The sequence below is a fragment of the Triplophysa rosa genome, linkage group LG11 (genome assembly GCF_024868665.1).
Source record: "Triplophysa rosa linkage group LG11, Trosa_1v2, whole genome shotgun sequence".
Classification (NCBI taxonomy): Eukaryota; Metazoa; Chordata; class Actinopteri; order Cypriniformes; family Nemacheilidae; genus Triplophysa; species Triplophysa rosa.
In genome coordinates this window covers 17,807,126-17,829,920 of record NC_079900.1, presented here as the reverse complement: position 1 = coordinate 17,829,920, position 22,795 = coordinate 17,807,126, and the positions used below count along the sequence as shown (strand labels likewise).

Sequence of the window (22,795 nt, the reverse complement as noted above, 5' to 3'; positions counted from 1 at the left end):
ACCAAGAAAAACATGACATGATGAGGCAGAATCATGACAATAACACTGTTAATAAATATGTTTACATGGGCGGCTGCAATCGAGCTACAATCAAACCACCACATGGTTTGGGCTAGTCAAACTGTTTAATCTGTCTGTCCAAGTATACATAACACAGTGGGTAAAAATATTTACATATCTTGCCTCACCTCTGTTTTGGAGCACAAAGCCGAATCCAATGATATCGAGCTGTAGGCTATAGCTTGATAAACATGGTTGAGATACAATCATAATATAAATACAATTTTATTGTAACTGTAATGTTTACAATACGTTTTAAAAAGCTGAATCATTGCTTAAAGGTGCTGTGTGTAATTTTTTGGAGGATCTATTGACAGAAATGCAATGCAATATGCATAACTATGTGTTCAGAGGTGTATAAAGACCTTACATAATGAAGCGTTATGTTTTTATTATCTTAGAATGAGCTATTTCTATCTACATACACCACAGGTCCCCTTGCATGGAATTCACCATGTTGTTTCTACAGGCGCTAAACAGACAAACTGCTCTATGTTTTTTTGTAAATACGACATCTCCTTCAGCAAAGAAGCGAAAATGTGATGACATCACATTTGATGACATCATTTATTCTGCACTTTAGCCACTCATCAGATTTTTCTGACCAATCAAAAGCTGAATCGAAAGAATCTAGTGTTCATTCTTATTATTGGCTATTTTAAGAGGGCAGGAGCCACTCAGTACGTCCCGCCCTAATTTCCTGTTTCAGGGGAAATTGTCAGTGCATCAAACAAAGCTGCAGATTTCAATGCACTTCAGTGGGTGTTTAAAGTATGTGTAAATGCACTTAATGTGAACTGCCGACTCAGCACGAATGACGTTCCAGTGGTTCTTAACTGATTCAGAGGCTTTAATGACGTCCAAAGGAACAGTAATAAAGTGATTTTGCAAGAAATGCTAAATGTTTTTAGTTTAAAAAGACGTCGATGCTCATTTTATTTTTTGCTGTCAGTACTAACCTAATCGACTGTGATAAGTTAACTGTGTCCATTAGAAAAAAATAATTACATTAAGGCTACAGGCAACACAAGTTTGTTTTTTTAAATAAGTTTGGTTAGGAAGGATTCACTGTTGGCTGTGTGTGGTGTCAATAATTACTTTCCCAGCTGAAAGTCTCCCTTTCTCCTATTACCATGAGCTGAGCCATAAACAGAGCCACAGAACAGAGAGGAAGCGCCACAGCTAATTCCTCCTCAAGTAACCAGCTCAGTGCCCAGAGACTTTAAAGAGCTGCGAGCCAGTGCAAAACATCTACAAATGTCATCTTATTATATTAGTTACAAACCATAGACAATTAAAACATAGTTAATTCTGTTAGAAAAATAGAAAAAAATAGACATCAAGTATGTGAAAGTTCACAACTTCATATTCCCAGTTGTTGCAATTTGGCAAGTTGTAACAGAACTATCGACTACTTACATGTGGCATAAGACTCTTGACATTCTTGGAATCACATCCTGTTCCCTCAACTAGCAATAGACCCCTTGTTCTTATAATAACATGGCATTGTATGTTTTGTAAGTCACTTTTTCTGTTATTTTTCCACTGTGTTTTTGAAATGTTCCTGAAGCTCAACTAGTAGCTAGCAATGCTTATGGTCTCATTGGTTCAGCGCTTAGCTCATATACCCAGGGAATGAATAGATTGATGAAATATATATTCTAAATGTATGTGAACTGATTCGGATAAAAGCATCTTTTTGGATATGACAGGTTTAAGGGGAAGTTCACCCCAAAATTAAAAATCTCATTATTTTTATTCACCCTCATGTCATTCAAAACCCGTATGGCTCTCTGTTCTGTGCAACACAAAATATGTTTTGAGAAATGTCTCAGTGGTTTTGTGTCCATACAATAGAAGTCAATGGGGCGGGGGGGCAGTGTTGTTTGGTTACCAACATTCTTCAAAATATCTTCTTTTGTGTTGTGCAGAAGAAAGAAAGTCATACAGGTTTGAAATGACATGAGAGTGAGTAAAGGATGAAAGAAATTTCATTTTTGGTGAACTATCCCTTTAAAGTGTTGCCCCTTTTGTTTATAAAGCTACACAAAGTGGCTGTATGTTACATCTTGACTCTTGTCAGCTGTAATTTCACTTAAAGCATGGCTGAATAGCTGGTGTCACACTTCTCAATTTTTAACCTGCATTCTTCATTAAGAGATAAAGTAAACGAGAATTTAGCTTTACAGCAGAATTTCTTTTGGTGCATGTCTGGCCAGGGCCAGGGACAGGGGCCCATGTTTCGTCAGGAATTTAAAACTGTGTATGACATAAAATGGAGATTGAAAATAAGACAGTTTTGTTACCACCATTAGCTAAATGAAAGAATGTTTGAGCAGATGCAGCAGATCCTTAAGGCATTGAGTAAGCTGCCTTCAGTACGACAGGACAATGCACAAGTGCAACATATCTGTACACACAAAGCACATATGTGATATTTCCAAAATATGTTTTATTCCAGGTATATAGACTTTACACTGAAAGTGCTACTGCTGTGGTGCCATTAGCAACGTCCACATCATGTTTTATAATAGGTGCATCTTAAATAAGTCTGAACAAACAAATTCTGTCTGCATCAGATCTGAAATGCTAATGGCTGTGAACAAAGTGCATTAACATAACGGTCAATAGACACAACTGCACCAAACCAACGAGGTTTGTCTGTAAAAACAGCAGCCTACACGTTCACAACATTATGAGGTGGGAAAGAGCACAATCTTATGATCACTATGGTGATTAGTGCAAGAGCAATAAGGATTTTTAGGGGCATTATGATGGTGAAACTGAAACACAAGTGCCCCCAAAAGCCCCTCATTCTCCCTGCGGCGTAACATTTACATTTAATAACGTGCTACTTCAGATCAGACACATTTGTGGGACAGGTTTACACTCAAAACCCTCCCTGCTGTCATCAAGTGGAGGCGCATGACATGGTCTAAATATACCGATTACGTGTGGTTGATACAGATGCAGAAATATGTACTTTTACAACTGTCATGCCGTGAGAGTGAATCCCAAAAGCGGGACTTTGCGGGCCAGTTGGACCGTGATCAACACTCATCTTGCCTCCAAAGTCCCGCCACTGAAATCACGATGATTTTTTGCAATATTAAAGGCTGCTTTTAACATAAACGTAACTAATAATTTCCTTTATTCGACATCCGACTCCTGAACCTTTCTGTCCCATAAATTCAAGTTTTCTTAAAGAAATCACAACCTTGTTAATTTTATGTTTTTCAGGTTTGCTTCTCAGACATTTGCTCCACGTTCTCTTTGTTACTTTCTTCAGATCATAAATCATAGTAGGTGACCTTCTTCGGTCAAGGCTAACACGCCAACATATGGAATAATTACAGTGGCTACAAAAGCTATCACGCGAAGTTCAAACCTGCCGTCCAAGCGCGCGATCTGAAGAATCCATCCAAGGCTTTAAGATCGAAGCCGCCCTATTAAACGCTTTTTGTTTGCAGACGACTGATCGTCCATTGGGTCCCAGACAGTGTGTTCGGCTCCCCAGAGAGTTCAGGTACTCTCTCAGACACAATCTGTCTGCCTCTGTCGGGAAGCAACATCCGCGAAAAATATAACGTGTGGCATAACGCGCCTAAAATATCAACGTTGCCCTCAAAGACACGTCACATAATTCATCCTCATCCTTTCCATTTAAATCATTATTTAATTTCCCACTCTAACGGTTAGATGTCTATTATGACATCATCAACAGAATTAATAAGTATTCTGCACGTTGCGCGAATTCTGATCACACCTGCCGACTGACTCGGATAAAGAAAACGCGCGAACGCATATCGATGTATCATCGCTTTAAACTTACCTCGAATGCGTTAAGCGCTGTGTGGTTATTAGAAACACCTGGTCGATTTGAATCAGACATCGTTTCTGTAAGTGCACGCTATATATACGTGCTCCCGGTGGTGAGATCAGCAAGCGTCTGGAGGAGCAGACTGACTCAGTGCATGTTAAGATCTCTCTGCTCATGCATTGCTTCATGGTCACGCTACTGGGTAAGCGGGGGCCGCGCAGGGGGAGATCCCATTTTCAGCAACGCACGCCAATTGCGCGCTAAATTCCGCGCTGACATTCTTGCGTCTATCAACGATCGTCGATGGGTGGCAATATGTAAAATCGCTCACGTCGGAATATGCTGGGGCGACGCTGACCAATGCTTTTATTTTGCTTTAAAAGGGAGCAAAGTTTAACACGTGGAACTGGATAGGGTAGCTGGCAGTTTCTGTTTTCCTAGAAGTCATCTCCAAATATAGAAACTAGGAAGGGACGTTCTTAGAAACCCCGAGCTGAAATGACCGAGTTTATTTGGTCAGCTAAATATAATGGATAATGTTGTATATTAGCAGCCAAACATTTAGAATGAGTTTATCTGCCCAAATAATTTGACGTTGGTGTTATATTGGTGTACATGTAAAACTTTTATTTGTACGTATACGGTGCCACTGACCGAGTATATTTGTTCGCAAATGTGACAGAGACGGTGTCAATCAAACGTATATAAATGCATTAAATTGTGAAATATGAATTATAAATCTGCAATCAAACCTGTAGCATTGCAGAACTGATTTGTTGCTCTTTGCCGCACCCTGTTGGCGAGACTGCGGCAGTGCTTATAACACTGTTGTTACTGGGATGACAATTAATTTTGAGACACACAACACAACACGTAATGCGTTCATAACTGTTACGGTTGAGGTTTGGTTATACTTTATCGTCAATTATTACGGCAACATTCCACATCATTAATACATTTATTTATAAAGAAGTCCAGTCAGCTATACATCACTACGACTGATATCTGAACCTCGACTAGCTTGACTACTGCTCAGTGTTCATTTAACTTGACTGTATACCTATACAAGTCGATGCTTTTGCGTTGTATGATCGATCTCTTTGCTTGACATCTGTGTTTGGAGTGAACGCCAGAGCGCAACGTGTTTAAAAGGCACGGACGGGGTTCGAACCCGCGATCTTCGGTTTACGAGACCGACGCCTTACCACTTGGCCACCGCGCCTGCGCTCTGGAATGCGTGATTCCTGTAAAAAAAATATATCTATTAAGTGGTACTACATGACGCGATTCTTTAGAGGTACAAACTAGCAAATCGAGCTTGACGAAGTGTAAGTATCGAGTTAATGGATCCCTGGTTAGCACAGCATCAAACTGTTGGTTAACGGTACTTTAGAGTTGGTTGTGTCTTCACGGGGAATTTTAAGCTTGCTTTGCATATATGGTCATTTGTATCATCATATTAAATACAAATATTACCCATCGTTTTAGCTGAATATACAATCTAGCATTCCTCAGTCGCAGTCTGTTCATCTTTATGCAGACGATACTCTCACTGGGTTGTTGTGTCATATTCTTGTAAGCCACTATGGGAGGCTGTTGCTCTCTTAAATTCATGATCTTGTTGCGTCCTGTTCTTAAAGGGATTTCTCATAATTTACTCACCCTCACGCCACCCAAGATGTATGATTTTTTGTTGTGGTTAAAAACCACAAACTGTACATAATCTAAAAAAATAATCAAATGTCCCCCACAAAGATAGTAATACCAGTAATGTTTCACCTTGGACCCTGTGAGGAAAACATCTTATTTTAAAACTAAATGATGCTTACCTGAACACGGGCGTAGCCAGAACTTTTTTTTAGAGGTGGCCAGGTAAGACCCAGTGATTTTATTAGGGTGACCAAAAAATCCTTACAGACAGAAATTCTTTAACTTCTACTGTAATTTACACCAATTCTTCATTACACAGTTTGCTGGTCAAAAACATACACAAAGAACGTAAAGTAAACAATTTATTTGCAATGCTTTCATGTGCTAACATTATTTTAAAATAATTTGCTAGCTATCATTTGCAGTAAGTTAGCATTTTCTATAGAAAATAAACATTGCAGTACCCCAATTTAAACTTTCGCGAAAATGTAATTAATGAATGAAATCCAGTTAAACAAGACTGATTTTACTGACCTGATCCTTCTGCTCGCGATGAACTTCCATGGTACACAGACAATACACTGTCACGAAGCGGTTAGCAGCTGTTCAGCTATAGCGCTCAGACTGTTTGCGTCAGTGCATCAGCATATGACATCATATTAACGCGAGAGTAATGTTCTCGCGTTACTTTCAGTGCATACGCTAAATGAACTGCGCAGCACTCCGTAAACTCCGACACACATCTTAAAACTGCTTCGCACAACAGAGGTGGCCAGATAGGTGGCCATCCATCATTCAGGGGTAGCTGTGGCCACCCATTGCCACCATGTAGCTACGCCCCTGCCTGAACATATAAAAATGCAGTATTCTGTGAGGGTTAGTTTTAGATACAGGGTGATGGTTAGGGCATACAATAAAATATACTGTTTGCACAGTATAAAAATCATTACATCTATGGAAAGTCCTCTTAAAACCATAAAACCCAACACACGTTTGTGTTTTAAAATAATGTTTTAGGCAAATATGATGCAGTGATCATTTAAAATCTCATTGGTTCTTGCATGTCGTATCACATGACAACTAGTTCCTTAAGAAAGAAAAACACATCTGTCTGAGATGGCATAAGAGTGAGTAGCTTATGAGAGAATTGTTATTTTTTGGTGAATTATGTCTTTAATTGTCTGACTTTAGGTTCTGCAACTTTTTTTGCAACTTTTCAATTCTAGGAAAACAATTAGTTCAAGATTTGGTTTGACATTGACTGCATTGTATGGACACAAAACCATTTCTCAGAATACCTTCATTTGTGTTCCACAGAAGATAGAGTGTGAAGAAATAATGACCATTTTTTTATTTTTGGGTGACCTATCCCTTTAACAACTTCGTTGTTCATCCGTTCAAATGGATTGTATCAATGCTTAAGAGAGAGAGGACCTCTAACCATAATGAATTTACCTTAATATTAATTATAGTTTTGTGATATTATTATAAAAGGTATTATGATCCATATCCAATTGTATTTATGTTTCCTCTTCCTATTGTTTATGGTGTGGTTCCTACACCTCTGCATGTAATCGTAGGGTAAAAAATGGTTTTGAGTAGCACAGATGGTTTGGTCAGATGCACTCCTTATATCTCTGTGTCCTTTAATCTTCCCTTGTTTTGTGTGCACTCTTTCATGGCAGGCCCGGGCTCCAATCTTACAGCCTGAGGGGAGGAATAAACAAGAGTCTCTGGGAGAGACAGCTAGAGGTGGGAGGGGGGAGAAGTACAAAGATGGGGGTGGGAGCGAGAAGAGCTCATTTTTGTTGCTGAAACCTGAGCAGGCCGAGCTCTTGACTGAGATTTGGGGAGCGAACAGGAAAGGTGCTGTACAGGCAGGGAGCATACTTTGAATAATGCTCTGTAGGTGATATTTTTTTAAAGCACACTGTCATATCTACTTTTATGTGAGTGTTACCTTTGCCCAGGCTTTTTAAAAACAAAGAGAAAGTTTCATGTTAAAGTGGGAAATGTAAGATTTATTAGGGATAATGGTTCAATATGGTAATGACACAATGCTGAAAAAAGGTGTTTCTTTTCTTTGTCGGTATTGAATAATATTTTAGTATTTCAGATATATTTACCACCTGGCAATATTAAATATGTAATTTTTATGGCGGGATAAATACTTTCATATTACAATAATACAATTGCTATAAAACAGCATTGTGAGCACTTTATATGCATGACAAATGCAAATGTGAAAATTCAGAACAATGTATTTGAAAACCAGAATCGTGCACGCTTTACATAATATTACGTGAGGTGAATTTAGATTTTTAGTGTTTACTTCAATCAACCTACAATGTTTTAGCTGTCTTCTCAATGCCAGAAGTCAGTTTGTGTCACTGGGGGGATGGAGAAAGCTTTGAGGTGTTGAGTCTTAATATTATGCAGAATTGATTCGGTGTTCTGAACACCTTTGGTCTCCATTGATCTTAAATCAATGCAGCACCACAATCTCATGACCATCCCTGGGTCTCAACGTGCTCCTAATGAAGCATTTTTATTCATGCAATAGTCAACTTAAAACATCTGTTCAAACCCTCTTTGTGAGAACAGGGAATTCTGAGAATGTCTTCCAGCTGTGAATTATGGTAGGTGAAGCGGTTCGCTGTTTGAGGTGAGAAAAGTCTTTCTCGGTACAGCTCGTGTAAAAGCAACTCTGATAGATGATCCTGAGGATAAAATGAAAGGCCGTCTGCATTACAAAGGAAAACTGATTTCATCATGAGACATATACGCTCCTCACTGCGGATAACAAAAGACCCAGAACTGATGATTCTGTTGATTTATCATGAACCGTCATCATTTTTGAGTGGAATTTAGGGGCTTGCTTTGTGGAAGCTGTTCAGTCAATCTAGGTATGATTTTGTTTAATGTAGTGCCAATGTGGGTATGATCAGGTTGGCTCTCTATTCTGGAGATGTAACATTAAAGTCATATGAATTGCAAGGCACCCTTTTTTCAACAGCAAGAAACTGGATACTCTTTTGACACACCTTCAAACCCTGGGGATATTCCTCTCTGTTTTTGCTGAATGTTTCAAGCGCCTCCTCTTGACATTTCCAGTCAGTTTCAGTTTTTGAAATTGACACCTCAGTATAAATTTACACCTTTGTATGCTTTTATCTATTTAATCAGTTATATCATTGACTAAAATGTGAACTGGAAACAATTGTTTGAATTACTACGACGACTACTATTAACGCAAACATTTTGTTAAAGTTGAAAGGTTTCATTCAATTCAGTGTTCAATGTGCAATATTAATTCAATATTAAAATGATTAAAACTATTTCTAGTTAAGATGCAAAGGTCAGTGGCGTAAAGCAAACTGCCGTGGCCCTCCCGCAATTGTGGAGGCGGGCCCTTTTACCATATAATCATTACCAGGGCTTGGACAAGGAGTTGCGGGCTTGCGGCACGCCTCATCTTCCATGTGACACCCCTCTTCATCCCTCTCCACTGACTACCGGTTGAAGCCCGTATCAGATTCGAGTCACTAATGCTTGGCTACAGGACTATCACTGGATCTGCACCGGCATACTTTCACACCCTCCTACACCCCTACACCCCATCAAGAACCCTGCGTTCAGCAAACCAGCGGCGTCTTGTATTGCCTTCTCAAAAGGGCAGTAAATCGCTTTCCCGCTCATTCTTCTTCACAACTCCTTCCTGGTGGAACATTCTTCCTAACTCGGTCTGGTCAACCACATCTCTCACAACATTCAAAAAACTACTTAAAACCCATCTCTTCTGTGAATACTTTACAGACAAATGAAAAAAGAAAACCCACTAACCCTCTCTCTTTCTCTCAACAGGTAGTGGTCTAGCTTTTGTTGAAACTAGTAACTTTGTATTGGCACTGTATTATTGCTCCTTTATGACATATCGCTTATTGCTCCCTAAACTCTTTGTAAGTCGCTTTGGATAAAAGCGTCTGCTAAATGACTAAATGTAAATAATCAAATCAGTGGAATTAATGCATTTAAAAATCGCGTAACTTATGCCGGGGCCTCACCACAAGATAATCGTGTCGATTTCTCCCCGACAATCCGAGGTAAAGTCCCGATGATCTTAAACAGCTCTAAAGATTATTTTATCAGATTTTCCTGTGGTGTGTGTTAAGAGTGAATGAATCTGATCAGAACATCGGAGCCGCCCCGATGGTGAATCGTAAATATTCATCATGTTGAATATTATGATCAGAAATCCTGCTGTGTGGGGGAAACCCTGAGGACAAACGCACAAGAACTCTGTTGATTGACACAAAACGATACCCAATCAGAAAGCCAGCTGACAGAAGCATAACAACCGTTGTCATGACTTCAACCAAACCCTCTTATTTATTCTGTCAATTTTCTGTCAAAAGCATTACAAACACTATCATCGCAATTATGAATAATTTCAAATTCAGGATATGTGCAAGTGATGGTAGTGGTAGGGGTCCAAGTGTGCTAATAGGTAGAACAGAAAAAATAGGTCCAGTGGAGCCAGTAGACTCTTTCAGGTGATAGTGTCTGTCATGGTCCTGCCCCACCTTGTCTTGCTTTTCTTGACCTAGTGGCAGAACCATGATAGAACCTCTTGTTTTATGTGGAGAGTGACGTTTTGTCCCTGTTGGTCTTCCACTCTCCGGTGTGGCGTCTCTGTTCCCGCCCTTTCGTCTCTTCGTTATTGTTTGTTAATTAGTTCATGCCCCGCACCTGCTTCCTCTTGATTTGTCCCCTTTATAAGGTCCCTGTGTTTTCTGTCTTGTGCTGGATCATCGTGCTGTTGCGTCGTGTTTGTCTTCGTGGTGAGTTCTTGTTGTGTAGTTAGGCTAGTTTACAGTGGTCATGTCTAATGTTATTATTTCTAGTCTAGTTAGTCCCTGTCCGTGTTGCTATGTTTTGTTATGGTCCCCACGTGGGTCTTTGTTTTGTATTTTTTAATTATTATTAAAGTCTGTCTTGTTAACCCCTTACCCGCTGTCTGCACTTGGGTCCTCTGTCCTTGTCTCCGTGTCTCACCCCGAGCACCGTGACAAGTGTCAGTAAGTGTATTTTTTTTACAAAAAGTTTTAATATTCTTTTTTATTTACTGTGAAGACATTCAGTAAATACAACAATATATGAGTTGCAATAAAATTATATCTAGTGCTGTGCCACCTTAAGCAGAGCCGACACTACGGGACTGTGAGACTACTTGAATTGCTATGGCGCTTACACTACACAACAAGGTTTCTTGTCATCCTTCATCTTCTTTTTGTAGCAGCACGCAACAACACAGACAAAGTGCGCTAACAACAAGACTTTGGTCAAGGACCAACAGCGAAAACACCTCCCACATTGTGAACACTTCTCCATCCACTGGAATTGAGCGTGAAACATTGAAGTGTTTTCTATCCATTCTACAGACTTGTTGCTTTAGGATAGTTTAAAATAGCTTTATGTCTGTTATACTAGACATTTAACACGCTCTGTAATGTTAATGAATACATGCCAGCAGTTTTTAATTCCCCCACGCATTAATTTGACGCAAAACCTTCTGCGCTGTGATTGGCTGAATTAGTTCCACAGTGTCACACACAACGAAATCACTTGGCGATAATATCAAACAGGTTTGAAAATATCGTAGCGTCTGGGATAGCTCGAGACGGGTCCGGATCACGTTGCACACCTGCTTATACTTAAACGAGACGAGCGAAACGAGCACCGAATTGGTCGCGATCTGAAGGTTTTGTCGCAGACCTTGGAAATCTGTCCACGACAGCAAAATCCAGCCAAAAGTCACGTAGTGTGAGCTTGCCATAAAGCGTGTGCTGGCTTTCAATGCTGAGAATGGCAAGTTCCGAAAGTCTCTCTGGCTCATATATTACACTTCTCACACACAGACAAGTTTAAATTAGTTTTAATTTAGAAAACGACATGTCGATCGCCACTTCCATAGTGACAGGAATGGTTAAAGCTTCAGAGCATAGCCACATCTGTGACACTTGGCACCGTTTTGGAGATATTTTATTTGACTTATTTAGCAATGAATGCTAAGATTATTACGTTTCAGGACATTTAAAGCTATTTTCGATTACTTTTGGATAACAACAATGACGACAAAGGATACTGTGATCACTAGGGGTGGGAATCGCAGGGTACCTCCCGATACGATTCGGTACGCGATACAGGGCTCACGGTATCGGTAATATCACAATGCGTCGATTCTGCGATAAACGGTATATCGCTTGGCAATTCTATAACAATACATCACAACTTCTGTAAATGAAGGGAAAAATGATCTATTAGATGAGCATTTTTAGTGTGTGGCGACTCTCTGTCTTTATGTTTGTTTATTCTTGCGCTTGTCTTTGGACTGTGAGTCTCTGGTGACTCCACACGCGTCTCCCAAAACGGGGGTTTGCGGCGCGTCACGTCAAAGCGCTCGCGCTATGAGGATCATCGCGCATTTCAACCCAAGTTTCGCCTCGGCTCGCCTAAAGTTGAGCTTTATAAAAACTATTAAAGCTTTACAAAACAATCTGACTTCTGAAATACGTGAGAATGAGCTTTTTTAATATGCACGCGCAGATTAAAAAATATGCACGATGTAACGGCCACTTAGAGCAGTTACGGTAGGGAGGACACGGCGCATGCGTGTGGCGGGTGGTAGAGAAGCAGTGGGGGGGAAGACGAGAGAACCGCTCTGCCGACTTCTATCCTTTTTCTTTTGTTTACCAACGTGAGGATGTTTTGTGTTTTGTCGCTCAGCCCGCATGTATGCTGACGAGCAGACGATGTGAGGACTTAATAAACCCGTGGAAAGTAAAACAGCATTGTTTCTTTTTCATATTTTTCCTGGCAACGTTAACTTTTCTTCCCTCGTTGCACAAGGCCCCCTTACGTTGCGTTACAACGAGCACTGCGGGTGAGAGAGAAAGCGCCGGACTGGAGCGAATCACGAAACTACAGACTGAAAGAAGGTCAAAAGAGTATTCCCAACTTGCAGAGCGCGAGTTAACCACGCCTACTTATTTACATTCACTACGAAATCCAAAGTGCGCCCAAACTTTTGATTTAAAAGACGCTGGCGCATCTCTAATTTGTTGTTGGTCCGCCATTATGCTCGTATTTCTTCCCCGCTGTGATTACAATTTCCGTTCATTTGACCATCTGTAATCTGGGAGCGTCACCACAAGAAATATGTGGGTACTGCCGTTCTGGTAAGCACAGTGTAGGTATGAATTTAGATCTTTTGTATTTGAAAAAAAATCGATACTTTGTGCCAGAGTATCGATAACGTCTCGCGGGCTGAAATGTCGCGATAAACCGCCATATCGATTTTTTCCTATCTCTAGTGATGACCAAATAGCGGGAGGAAAAAATGAACACCAAAATAAAAGTCCTATTTATTCACGTCAAAAATACGATTATTTGGCTCGCAAAGGCCACTAATAAGCCACGTGTAGGCCTATTCCCCTGAAAACATTGCTGTGTTTATTGGAGCATCCCCACCCTCACATTTGCTCAAGCACTGATGTGAGTTTGGGACAGGACTTGTTTGTCCCACCAATGAGAGAGATGGGGAGTCTCAAGGAAACCTATTTGGAAATGGTCGTATTGTTTGCAATTACACATTTCAGCTTTAATCAAATAGATTACATTCATTCAGTCTCACAATCAACATGATTTTGAGATCATGTGTTGATGGCAGTGAAATGGTTGAATCTACTGTATTATTCAGAGGAGAATTCTCTATGAATAATACATCAGGCTGCTGTATAATGACCTATACATATGACCTTTGCAACAGTATGGAAGTTATTTCTTGTTTATGAGCTAAACAAAAGTATATTGAATTTCCTCTGGCGTCTTGGCTTCTGTGCCATGTTCAGCAGAATTGCTCTGTAGGTGGTGGTCAGTGCTTCAATAATGTTCTCATTGTTGTTTTACACAAGACTAAAGAAAAACCACCGTCCATCTTTTATCATTGATGTTATGTCCGATTGCAACTATATTTATACTGCAGTGAAAATATTTGGTCTTAATATGGACTTAATAATTCTACACATGCAGCCTATTTCAAGTGAGTATGGACATAACAAATGTTGCTGCTTATTTTAGTGAAATTCAGTTCAGGGAAAGGACTATACAGTGGGCATTTTTTTGATGACCAGAATAATTTTTATAAACAAAATCAAATTTAGTCAATGTACTAGATTAAATTACATAGTATTGCATTACTGTCTTAGTGTGCCATTGTTTGCAAATTGTACCCCAAAAACACTCTGAGGGAGGTAAGAAGAATATTATAAGAATAGCATACGTTTGGATGTTAAACTTTTAAAATTAACGGTAAGTAAGGACCTGAGATTCATTCACAACTATTCATAAACACTTATATTTTGATGCACTTTTATTTTTTTATTTATTTTATTGCTTTCTTCATTTTTGTCCCTTTAGAAAGTTGCTTAAAATATTTATAACAAATAATAATAAGTAGTAATTAACGTTAAATTGTATCGTAAACCAATAATTATGTTTTTAAATGTAACATAACGCAAGATTCCCTCCCTCAGTCAAGATCCCCCCACCCGAGTCCCCCAACATATGAGTCTGTGCACTGTGCTCAGGGGCCACTGAGACTAATAGCCAGCTGCTATTTTGTTGTGACTTTCTTTTCTCAGTAGTCACATAGCTGTTCTTGAAGGCGCAGTGTGCGGAATCAGAACTGTCTTTTCAATAACAATCGGCTGCAGCCCGACGCGACCCCAAAGCCAGCACGATAAGAAGTCCTGAAAACAAGTCGAAGTGCGTGTGGTAAATTTGTTTGAGAGTGGCGGCGCCAATGCAAATGCAAGTGGCAGGCAATACCGAGGATCCTCGCCAGGATGGTTTGAATGGAAAATCGGTCATTGTGGAAAGGGTTTGCTGGGTCTGACCCTGGCTGCTACTAGACAAGCAAGTGTGAAATCCAAATGAAAGGTAAGCAGCTGATAACATTACCCAACAAAGGCAATATCATCTTTCTCTGTCTTAACGTTTTCCTTTCCGCCACTCTCATCTGCCTACATCGATTTTGTTTCTCATCTCGCTGTGTTTATTTCAGAGAAAAATTGACATTGTTTTTTTAACATTGTTGTTTTTCTCGTGAATTACATACATACAAAGATAATCGATCATGCACATTAAACACTGAAACTGTGCATAGCTGTTTGAAAAGGACGGCTACTCTATGGTCTTTGTGCTTCCCCTTTCATCCTGCTTCGAACGGGCAGCGTGTCGGACAGTGCTGAGCTTTGTTTTTGCCTTTTGAGCTTATCGCGTTTTCGTATTCGTCAACCCCAGGTTCGTCATGCTTTGTGATAATATTCAGTTCCATTTCTTATGTTTACTTTGCAATTAGGAGCAAATCACTCATGCCTGTGGGGTCTGTTGCCATAGCTACAATAGGGTTCTGAGGTCTATCATCTGGTCCTTGCGTCCACCAATCAGCTTGCAGAGCTGAAGCTGCAACATAAAGTAAAGATGCACATCTTTCAGCAACACAGTAGTAAGAAACAGAAAGAGATTCATGAGTATAAGAAAGTACTCTGGGGTGGCAAGTAGTCGACTGCGCCCAGTCATGGCGGACGGCAGAAATCACAGCGGAGGAGACACCCAGCAGGAGAGGCAGGTGAGAGCATCAACCATTTTGAGACTTCACTCACATTATTGTTCTTGTAGACTACTCCGTGAAATGTGTCGGAGATGGTGGTCAAGAAGATTAGCGTTAACGCGTAACAGTAAAAATAAACGCTGATAATTTTGGAGCCTGCTAAATCCGGGATGATAGTCCAGGGCGTCGGGAAAATAAAAGCGAGAAAAAACAGCACGGCCGTTGTTTTCAATATCATTGTCGAAGACTCTTCAGATCAATTTTTCCAAACCGCGATCAAAGAACTCCAGCTGGGCTCTTGTTCGGTTTTCGTACGTTTTCCTGTTAATTTGAAATTGGGAGGAATTGGTCCGCAAAGTTCATTCGATCGCTCTGAGTATGCATATGTCCGCATCTTTTGTGTTTGCATGTGTGTCTGTATGAAACTGGCCTAGATTAATCATAGCACTCTAAATCTCATTACTTGGAACATCTGAGGGAACGCTGTCTTTAAAGGGCTCTTTGGAGGGGGCTTTCAAATCGGGCCTTCATCAGATCAAAGGCCTCAGATCTGGGATGAATATTTGTCCTCGGCAGATATATTTTGAGCCAATCAAGTATGGTCAGAGAATCCACGATTTGGTTAAGCACAGCAGCACGGGCTCCACGTCCACGGCGAATCCCTACCAAGCGGTCCGTGAGCCTGTCGATATCACAGCATATGATGTCCAAAGAAGACCCTTCGTAACCGAGAGGGGGCTGGGTGGAAAACGCAAGGATAAAGAAAGATGGACGGAGGACCATCGTCAACTAAACCAAATTGTACTTAAAGATGGCGGCCGGGCATGCTGCAGACTGCATAACGCAAGACCCGATCCGTTGAGAGACATTCAGGATAGTCTGCATTTAGGAACGACTAAAAAGTTGTTCTTACACACGCTGAGGTAACCTTACGAGATGTGTGGCATAGAATGTTTAGCATCATTTGTATTGGCGGTGGTTTCGTCTTCCTCTGCGTTGCATTGTTTGTCAGTGTCTTTATTGTTCGCGTCTCGTAGTCTCGCCTCCCTTACGGCCCTCTCGCTTTCGAAGATGGCGCATCAATTGTTACGACCGCTTGCTGTGCATTTCCAGCTCATAGTATTGTTGATAATAACAAGCTTTTAAGCTTCTCTGACTGTGCATTTGTTAGCGTTCAATCGACGACAGAGTCGTTCGTCCATTAGTATACGGCTAGCTGTAACCCCGTCATTAGCGCAACAATGTTTGCTGACTAAACAAGTAGCCAAATTTTGCATTTTGTGTGTGTTTGCAATTGGAAACTTTAATCAGTAGTTCAACCCAAGCAACAAACTATTTAATCCTCTGTGCCTAATCCACTCTTGGCCTTGTTAGTCTCGATTTATTCAGCTATGACAAAAGCTATCAGCAGGACTCCAGAGTGCATTCTGACAGTCTTTAGATAACACCTTTCTCCCAAGACTTTCAAGCGCTAAAAAGAGCAGCTTATCAATACACCAAAGGCACTTTCTCTTTATGACGTCCCAATCATTCAAACATAAATCTGCTTTTCTCCAGCAGACCCTCGTTCTCTTTGTTTCATGGTGCTCCCAGCCCGACCGTTTCGGGCATGTGCTTCTTTGTCTATTGTGGGTTGTATCTTCAAAATCTCACTTTCCCTCATAACTCAAAGCCTTATTATTCCACTTTTTACAGAAGCGCTAAAAGGAACCTTGAAGTAACTTATTTGAAGGAATAATTATCTTTTGTAGAAATGAGAAGAGCAGCACTCAGCTTTAACATCTAAATGGGCTATTGTCAACTGATCAGGCCCCTCAAAGATAAGCCTATTTCAAGCACAGCCTACAAGGAGGGTAAATGTGCATTGGCAGCTGTAACAAAAACCAACACAGTGGAATGCTTGGCAGAAATGTGTTTTCTTACTCCTGTCAAGATGACTTATATCATGACATCAGAATAAACCCTTCATTTTTGGTCGTAATGGTGTGGCGGTTTGCTTTCTTGTTCAAAGGACCGGTTTACATCAACCAAACACTTGTGTGATGATATCTAGAAAAATCCATTTATATATATATATATATATATACACCATATATATATTCATTTGTATTTGTTAATAAATATACATTTCACTTAAACCAGAGAAACAAAGATCTCCCTCTAAACTGATAAGCAGCTAAAGGAACACCTGCTGGACTCACTCGTTTTCTTCAAATTCTCATTCACCTAATATGGCTGTCATCGCCTTTTTATTGAAAGCTTGAGTTGCATATTAGTCTGTCACAGCCACTGAAATGGTTAGACCACAGCGGTGCAATTCAAGAACTGGTGACATGCAGCTGAGAGATCGGAATGTTTTTTGTGTCGTTTGGAGGCTGGTTGTTGTGTTACAGTCTTCAGGGACACTGCGGCCAATTGCAGATGCCATGAAGTTAGTGCCTATTGTTTTTAAAGGAAATAGCTATAATGGGAAGCAATGCAGAGCTGCGATATCTATCTTACATAAATGAAAGAGTGTTTCTTCAACTCCGTATTTGTCCCTGTGGAGTTTAAGAAAAGCATGGATGTACTGTACATGCGTCACTAGCTGGGATATTATGTTTCTAAAATACACAATTAAATAATAGTTTTACACTATTTGAAAGAATTACAGCTTGATTGAAAGTAATATATAAAAATAAGCCATAATTACTTGAATTTACTTCATTTTCTTAAACGTCTCATATTTCCTCAAGTTTACTTTCATTAACAATTGTATTTATTTTATTTTAGTAACCTTTAAAAAACATTATTTGCACACATTAAATATTTGACTTTTAAAACGAGTGTTGCTGAAATTGTTAATGGTAAGAAACTTTTGCATAAAAGTTATTAAAAATGTGCCCACAGTTGAAGAAACACCTTTACATATGCAAAATATGTTTAACAATGTTGTGAAAAACTATTTTATTACATTGTAATTATATAGATACGTAGTTCATCCAAAAATGAAAATTCTCTCATCATTTACTCACCCTCTTGTCATTTCAATTTTGTATGACTTTCTTTCTTCCACAGAACACAAAATAAGATATTTTGAAAAAAGTTGGTAGCGAACAGCACCAGCACCCATTTACTTCCATTATATGGACACAAAACCAATGCAAGTCAATGGGTGCCAGTTACCAACATTCTTCAAAATATCTTCTTTTGTGTTCCGCGGAAGACAGAAAGTCATGCAGCTTTGAAATGACAAGAGGACGAGTAATTGATGACATAATATTTATTTTTGGGTGAACTATCACTTTATACGGAGAGTCAAATGACTGTGAAAATTACATTCAGATGCCATTGAAAAGATGATGAAAATTTAGTCAACAAGCGTAATAATTGATTTCTTTTATTTCTCATCATGAACTTGAGCAAATTAAAACTGTTTTCTGAGACACATCTCATTTTTGGTTGAAGAGGGGTTTTGATTTGGTTCTTCTAATGAAACATTCCTTCTGTGATGTTACAGCAGGGGTCCCCGTGGAAGCCCACTCATCTGCTCTTGTGCTTGATACTGGTGAATTTGAGCAGATGGGGCAGTCACAAACAATAGGTCTCACGAAAGACTGCCGTGGGCTTGACTTAGCTTATCCCGCTTAGCTCACCAGATGTGAGATTCTGCAAACGGATGGGTGCCGCTGCGTGTTTAGTCAGAGGTGATTACAAATGAAAATAAATGTACCTCAGGACAAAACTGTATCTGTTTCCTACCATATTTACTGCATGTTTCATTTTAACATTCTGTACACCTGCCCCCTTAATGAGAATTTCATACATTTGTGTCCATGTTGCCTGTTGTTTTGTTTCTTGCTACACATTATGATCTGTGCTGTTCATTGTGAGCATTTTGAATTAATGCAATCTGAGTTTCGATACAGTCAAAATGAGACGCTTGCATCTTTGTGAATTTCTAAAAGTCTTTTTAGAATACTGATAAAAAAATGAATGCAGTATCACTTTTTTTTTTTTTAATAGTTTAAATAATTTTCATGATTTTAATCAGTAACATAAAAGCAAAGCAGTTTGCTGTATTTAGTTATCTTTGATAAAATATGATTCATCAGACTAGTTATGCTTGGACACAAAGTTTGTGATGACATTGCAAATGGGTAAAAAAAAGGCACTTTTATGGGCCCGCTATCATGCCATGTGTCACGTACCACAAAGCTCTCATTTGCGTTTATGGTGCGGAATGTCCTTGAAGCTGGAAATTACTCTTGCTGATATAGACAATCTATAGTGATCCCATGGCAATCCCATTAGTCAGACCTGAAAACCTTTGGAATTTAAAATTATGAGTGTTGAGCTGGAAGCATCTGACTAAATATCCCTTATGATTGATTCATTCAGTCCTTGTTCAATATGATTCAATCCCATATGATTCAGACTGCAGTTTCCAAGAATGCAATGTCACACTGTATAATATTCCAAACATATAAGCAAGGGTATTTTGTTATTGCCAGTAGAGAATCAAGGATTATTGTAAATGATTAGCCTAAAGCTTTGATATTCTTCGACCTTTGCCGATAGCATTTGTATCTTAAAAGAGTCAATTATATTGAAAGTGCATAAACACTGATCTTACTTTCATAACATTCTGTAAATGTGTGACAGGAAGTTGAAAATAGATGTTTTCAGCGGAAACAACATAAACGTTATGTGGCCCAAACTTAACTTCAGGTAGACCTCAGCAAATAATCAATAGCTGTTGAGTAGTTTTAATGTAATTTAAAACAATTAATATACAATAAAATATGAATATAAATTAATATTAACATAAATTAAATAGAAAAACCAAACACAGACCGGAAATGAAACTGTCTATAATGTGATCATAATGCAGGCATTGTTAAAGAAGCATGTTTAAAAAAAAAATAGTATAAAAGCATAAATAAAATACGACATAATGTACAGTGAATCCTTTACTGCCTTTAAACTTTAACAGTTGGAACAAATAAATGTGTTTCACAGTGTATTCCTCATATGGCAGTTTGGGTAAAAGCTGCACTGGATCCACAGGGAAAGCCTTTATATTACTAAAGACAGGAACGCTGAGACATATCTAACTATTAAAAGATACCGTAACTTATAACTGTAAAATGATGCAATTTGATTTATCATAAAAAATGGCAACCCCAAAACCAGGAAGACATTGAGGAAGACAATCTCACATCATTACTTATCATCATTTTTTTTTGTCTGCCGGTTTATTATTTTGGGAGTAGGTAGAGGACTAAATTGTGCATGTACATACTCTACATGGCTACAGAGAAAGGGCATTGTACATTAAGTTCCATCCATCCAATCCTTCTCCAGCTCATCCCCTGCAGGATCACGGGACGGCTGAAACCCATTCCAGCATCTTGAGCCACAGACAGGGTACACCCTGGATAGTACATTATTAAATGTTACATTGATTGAGCATTATATTTATACCTTGTATGCCTTCATTTGTCATACATCTAATTTGACCACAATGCATAGCAAATAATACATTAAAGCACATGCCACTGTTGAAAAAAATGCAAAGAATCTGTTTTTGCAGCTGTAAGTGTCTCCTGGGTGTTCATTTGAGCGCTCTTTAAAATATAATTTCTTTATCGGACAGCTATTGACAAACTGTTATTTATGCTGGCGAGGAAAGCACAGGACACCATGAGCAAACTTAGTGTAAACCAGAGAAGACCTGCTGTCCATTTCTTTATCCTACCAGCTGCTTTGTATAGGAGCAGGTACTTAAGCCGAAAGTGCACCTGTCATGTCATTTGTCTAAGAGTTCCAAGGCCACTCAACAGGTAGCAGAATGGCAGCTACAGCTGCCTGTCACAACGTACATCAAACTTCACGCAGCAGGCCTGCCGAACACAGCTGTCAAATGATTCCAATAGTTTCTTCTGGGACTGTGACTTTCACTTCTATGTAAAAGAACAATTATAGAACAATCTGACACTCATCCATACGACATTAACCTCTGGTGGCAGTTTTCCAAATGGCTTTACGCGGTTTCTGCTCGCCTCCTCCTCGGTCCTCTCGTGAATGTCTTTGAGCAATTACTAAATGCACTCCCAATCCGTACAATCTCTCCAAACCGTTTCCAAACACCTCTATTTCATGCTATTTACCCCTTGATTGTTTCCAAGTGGTTGCTCAGAGGTTGTGCACTGAGCTGGTATGCACCCATGGCCATGTGTTGGCTCGTGGTGGGGGGCCCAGTAATCAAAGCCAGGTCTCAGGAAGGGCAAGGATAGATCTGAGTTTGCAGCTGCTGATGCCATCTGATTTGAACACTGGCCCAGCAGTCCTTATGCTATTCACTAGCCCATACACCGAGGAATATACATAGTCATTTGACTGTAAAACTTTATTTAAAATACAAATCCTCACTGTTTACCAACAAATACAAGTGAACCAACCGTTGATTGATACTCTATATCCATTGCACTACTGCTATAATTTATCATTGTATATACCCATCTGTAAATTTCCTGTTTATAGTAATAGCCACCTGTATATTATGTTCATTGTACATACCCATCTGTAAACTACTTCCATAATACAGTTTTTTCCTGCACTTATGCAACCGCTGTATATCCTGCACTTGCTGCTATTGCACTTCTGGTTAGACAAAACTACATTTCGTTGCCTTGTACTTGTACATGTGTAATGACAATAAAGTTGAATCTTATCTAATCTAATCTAAAATGGTAAGGGAATCAATATCACTATGAAGTAATGTAGCCAAAACCTGTATCGGTATGTTTTGTAAACAAAGAATGTTTGAAACGGGCATTTCTTAAATAAATAAGAAACTTTTTTTTATTGTTAAACAATAATATTCAAGTGTGATGTTGAAGATTTTCCCACCTGTGTTTCAGATTCGGATGGACGCAGTAAATAACCTGGAATGGACAGATTTGTTGAGGACACCCAGCTTGGTTTCTGTGAAAAAACAGAGGATGCAGTTTTTACTGGAACTTGATTTATTAAATGATACTGAAATGGAATCTTCTGTCTATGGATGGAGAGTTGGGGGATGCCAGAAAACGCAAGACAGAAAAATAAGATTTCGCCAGGTAATGCATTTTACTTTTCATTCTTATAGACTTAATGAAGTTGGGTAATATACCTTTGCGTGATGTTACTAAAAGTGTTCTTGTTTGTGAATAGATGTGCATGTACTTTACTCACCGAAGCAGATTATGCATTGTAATATAAAATGATATGAGAAAATCTAATTATCTTATGTAATTGTCGATATTGTTGCCTCTTAAAGGTCCAGTGTGTAATTTTTTGGAGGGTCTTTTGAAAGAAATGCAATATAACATACATAACTGTCTTCAGAGGTGTATAAAGACATTACATAATGAAGCGTTATGTTTTTAATACACTTACATGAGCTATTTCTATCTACATACACCGCGGGTCCCCTTACATGGAATTCACCATGTTGTTTCTACAGTAGCCCTAAACGGACAAACTGCTCTACAGAGCTCGTTTCGTAAATACGTTATCTTCTTCGGCAAAGAAGCGAAAAGGTGACGACATCTTAGTACTGTGTCATC

General features: G+C 39.3%; 1 protein-coding gene and 1 non-coding gene across 3 annotated transcripts in view; one reads left to right on the top strand and one right to left on the bottom strand.

Moving 5' to 3' along the window:
• Positions 1-5,030: 5,030 nt before the first annotated feature.
• Positions 5,031-5,102, bottom strand: trnat-cgu (transfer RNA threonine (anticodon CGU)). Its single transcript has one exon. It is a non-coding gene; the product is annotated as a tRNA-Thr (tRNA).
• Positions 5,103-15,091: 9,989 nt separating this feature from the next.
• axin1 (axin 1) overlaps positions 15,092-22,795 on the top strand; it is a 45,945-nt gene continuing 38,241 nt past the window's right edge. The window contains exons 1-2 of one of the 2 annotated variants that reach the window (XM_057345653.1): positions 15,092-15,221; positions 22,109-22,306. The gene's annotated coding sequence lies outside the window, so the exon portion shown is untranslated. Of the gene's footprint in view, positions 15,222-15,959; positions 16,127-22,108; positions 22,307-22,795 lie in introns of those variants that run through there. The other variant, XM_057345654.1, reaches the window with a different exon arrangement.